The sequence below is a fragment of the Micromys minutus genome (genome assembly GCF_963924665.1).
Source record: "Micromys minutus genome assembly, chromosome: 10".
NCBI classification, from domain to species: Eukaryota; Metazoa; Chordata; class Mammalia; order Rodentia; family Muridae; genus Micromys; species Micromys minutus.
Window position 1 is genome coordinate 34,104,675 of NC_137979.1, and position 4,631 is coordinate 34,109,305.

General features: G+C 44.8%; 1 pseudogene across 1 annotated transcript; it reads left to right on the forward strand.

The window, feature by feature from the left end:
- The first annotated feature begins 3,758 nt into the window (after nt 1–3,758).
- Nucleotides 3,759–4,097, forward strand: LOC308426143 (small ribosomal subunit protein uS10-like; annotated as a pseudogene). The gene has a single exon. The product of its transcript is annotated as a small ribosomal subunit protein uS10-like (transcript).
- Nucleotides 4,098–4,631: the final 534 nt, after the last annotated feature.

Sequence of the window (4,631 nt, forward strand, 5' to 3'; positions counted from 1 at the left end):
TCTGTTGGTGATACTCGTGTCTATGACTCCTGATCTCTTTCCTAGGTTTTCTATCTCCAGGGTTGTCTCCCTTTGTAATTTCTTTATTGTTTATATTTTTATTTTAAATCCTGGATAGTTTTGTTCAATTCTTTTACCTGTTTGGTCATGTTTTCCTGTAATTCTCTAAAGGATTTTTGTGTTTCCTCTTTAAGGGCATCTATCTGTTTACCTGTGTTATCCTGTATTTCTTTAAGGGACTTATTTATGACCTTCTTAAAGTCCTCTTAACAGCATCATGAGTTGTGATTTTAAATCAGAATCTTGCTTTTCCAGTGTTGGAGTATCCAGGACTTGCTATGGTGGGGGAACTAGGTTCTGATAATACCAAGTAGTCTTGGTTTATGTTGCTTAGGTTCTTGGACTTGGCTCTCACCATGTGCTTATTTCTGGTGTTAGCTGGTCTTGCTGATTCTGACAGTGGCTTGACCCTCATGTAAGCCTGTGTCTCAGCACTACTGGGGGACCAGCTCTCTCCCAGCAGGGTCTGGATGTAGAGAGCTGTGGCAGAGGGTCAGCACAGGGCACGGACAGAAACTGGAAGGGTTGTATCCCAAACTGATTCTCGATTCCTGTGTCCTGAAGGCTCCAAGCTGGTCCCTGAGAGCAGAAGTGATGGTCTTACCTGTGCTCTCAGGTGTGTCAGCACTTCTGCAGGACCGCCTCTCTCCCAGCAGGGTCTAGATATAGAGATCTATAGCACAGGGCCAGCTCCAGGTGCAGGCTGATCCTGTCCCTGAGAGATTTTTTAAATCTATTTATTAATGCCATCCATTTGTTAACGTAATTTCTGGCTGATTAACTGTTTACATTTAGATTTTGCACTTTTGACCACAATTTAGTAAAATCATTCACATCCAAAATGTAGGATTATATAAGAAAGAAAGCATTTCACGATTATATTTGATGTGGGATAAATTCAAAGATGCAGAGATTGGTTCTAATGATATTTAATTGTGAGATGTAAGCTAGCTGGGCAAAGTTGCACATCTGTTGTCCCAGCACCCTGAAGGCTGAGGTAGAAGAAGAGCAAGCTTGAAACCAGCCTGGGTTACACTGGAAGACCCTGTCTCAGAAAGCTCAAATAATTTGAGGTGCAATGATCCACACCTGAAACCCCTGCACTGAGGAGTCGATCAAGGCAGGAGGGCCAGGAGTTTGTAAGTCTATCCTTTGCTACATAGTTCCAGGCCAACCTGAGCTACATGACAGTCTGTCCCAAACAAATAAACGGAAACACCCAACAGGGGTTGGGGAGATGGCTCCGTGATAAACTTAATTGTGCAAGCATGAGAATTGTAGTTTGAGTCCTTAGACGCCACTAAAAAGCCAGATGGGCACCATATGAGCAAATATAGCAAGCCCTGGGTTCAATAGAGACCCCACCTCAGATGGAGACCAGTTGAAGAATGACTCCTGACAACCATTTCAGACCTACACACACACACAGACACACACGAGAAATACAACAGGAACCAAAGTTGTCATTTAACAGAAAGTACACACTTTAGCACATAGATCTTCAGTTTTCCTCCTTTACCCCTGGTTTCCTTTTTCCCTTTTCTATCATGGTGGTTCAGAAACTGCTGTATAGACAGTGCCTGGGAAACATACACTCACACTGATTAAATCTCCATGTCCTGATGGTAGAGGGCCAGCCTCTGAAGGTCCACCGGCACAGAGGGGCCCGCACAGAACGGTGTGTGAACTTGCATTCCTTCAGTGGTGATTCCGGGCCGAGCTGAATCTGCCCTGACCCTGCATGGCTTCCAAAACCTTCCCACATCCCCTCTTCAGCCACAGCTTCTCACACACTGTCCTGAGACAGAATCTGACAGGCTCTGTCTGGTTCTCTGAGCTTTCACTGGTTTGCATCTTGGTGAAAATATTTGTGAAACAGGATCTGGTGGTTCATCTGCTCCTGCCCTTTGCTCACCTGGAATAAAATTTCCCATTTCTTCATAACCCTTTGGTTTCTGGGTCTCTGGTATGGATGTCAGGGTTCACCTAAAGGGAAAAATATAGAAGCACCTCTAGATATTGCAAGTGTCCTGGTCCCCACTTCTGTCTTCAGGGGACAGATATTCATTTGAGGTGTTCTGGGCCTTGCTTTTCTCAGGCTGCCTAGCACAGGAGCAGACACAACAGGGAGCAGTAGATTCACTGTGATACTAAAGCAGCAGAGAGGCATTGGGTTCAGTATCCTGTGCATGGGGCCAAACTCCACTGCGGTGGAGCTCAGTGCTTGTCTACCCTACATGAGGCCCTGGGTCTGATCACAAGTAGCACACATAAAATGAGTAATCCTGTCACTTGGCCATTGGAGCAGGCAGTCCTCTTCTCCCCCTCCTCCACCCCTCCTCCAGTTCTCCAGTCTTCCCAATCCTCCTGGTCCTCCCAGCCTTCTCAGTCCTCCTGCCTAGCTAAAGGGAACCTCGGCTCTAGCAGACAAGGACATCACACTAGGGCTAGTTGCGGCTGAGTCTCCCATAACAAGTACTCATGTTTGCCAACTCTGTCCACACAGCCAAGGGCCATCACAGCTATCAGTGACAGTGGCTTGTCGAGGGATGCAGAGAGGAGAGCAGTAGTGGGTCACATCCCTTGGACAGATCTGTGAGAACGCCTGGTCTAGTCTAATGCGAGGGGACATTACTATGGGAATGAAGACCAGTTCCATCAGTAAGCATTACCTTATCTGCCTGTCAAGTCGGAGAGGCTAGCCGTTCATCTTTCTGGATGGTAAAACAGTAAAACAGTGTCCTTTTCCACTCAAGATTCCTCTTCAACAATGGAGAAGGGCCGGGGAGATGTCTTAGTGGTCAAGAGTGCTTTATGTTCTTACAGAAATGTTAGTTTAGTTCCCAGCCCCCACACCTGACAGTTCACAGCCTCCTAGAACTCCAGCTCCAGGAAATGAATCCAGACCTCCTCCTGGCCCTGTGGGCACTCAGTCTGTGCACAAACCCAGACCCAGACACACATGCACACCTAATTTAATTTTTTTATAATTAGAATCTATTTTTAAAATATGTAAAGATAGAAAGAATTAAAAGGTAGTTCATTGGCCAGGTATAGTGGGGCACACCTTTAATCCCAGCACTTGGGAGGCAGAGGCAGACAGATCTCTGTGAGTTCAAAGCTTGCCTGGCCATGTCTCAAACGAACAAACAAAACAAATGTAGTTCATTAAAATAACAAATGTTTGCATCTAAAATGTCAAAACCAAACAAGTCTTACTACTGTCAGCTGACATTGTACAAGAATTAATGACCAATGTGATTAACATCAAAAATAACTTTTAAAAAGGATTCTAAATGATCATTTCCTGTATAGAGACAGTTTGATATACAACATGTGCAGAAAACTAAGAAACGAGCCCAGAAAAATAACAGACCATTTAAAAAGCCTATAAGGCAGCTGGGTAAAAAGTAAAAATGCCCAGATCAGTAGTAGCCTTTCCACAGACCAGCAATAATCAATTTGTTTTTTGTATTAACACCCACAATGGCAAGATAGATGATAACATATATAGATGAATAAATACAATGAAAAATTTTGCACATATTTTATGGCAGAAATAAAAATTTGTTCTGAAGGTCATAAAAAGAGACACAGCTTTCTGAGAGTTGCGGAGCTCTTTCCAGTCGGCTCCGTCCTGACTCACCGCTGTTCGCTCCTGCTGAGGAACAAGTCGGTCAGGAAGCTGTGCCTCAGCCATGGCATTTAAAGATACCGGAAAGACACCGGTGGAGACGGAAGTGGCGGCTCACCAGCCACAAAGTGAAGTCGCTGGAGAAGGTTTGTGCGGACTTGATCAGAAGCGCTAAGGAAAAGAATATGAAAGTGAAAGCACCAGTGCGCATGCCTACCAAGACATTGAGAATCACTACCAGAAAAACACCTTGTGGTGAGGCTCCAAGACGTGGGATCGATTCCAGATGAGGATCCACAAGCGACTCATTGACTTACACAGTCCTTCTGAGATTGTTAAACAGATCACTTCCATCAGTACTGAGCCAGGAGTGGAGGCTGAAGTCACCATTGCAGATGCCTAAGTCAACTGTTTAAATAAATTGTTTTAAAAAAAAGAAAAGAAAAGAAAGAAAGAAAAAAGAGAGAGACACAAAAAGAGAAAATAAATTCATGTTCCTAGGCTGAAGAACTCAATAGTATAAAAAGCCTTTAACTTTATTTTTCATCAGAATCAAAATTATATTTTGTGTGTGTGTATGTTTGTGTGGTGGTGGTGGCGGCAGTGTGATTGTGCATATACATGTGTATGTGTGTGTATGTGTGTGTGTATGTGTGTGCATGTGTATCTGTGTGCAGGTGTGTGGCAGCTGTGCATCTGTGGGTGTGCCTGTGTGTGTGTGTGTGTGTGTGCATGTGTGTCTGTGTGCAGGTGTGTGGCAGCTGTGCATCTGTGGGTGTGCCTGTGTGTGTGTGTGTGTGTGTGTGTGTGTGCATGTGTGTCTGTGTGCAGGTGTGTGGCAGCTGTGCATCTGTGGGTGTGCCTGTGTGTGTGTGTGCGTGTGTGTGTGTGTGTGTGTGTGTGTGTGTGTGTGTGTGTGCATGTGTGTCTGTGTGCA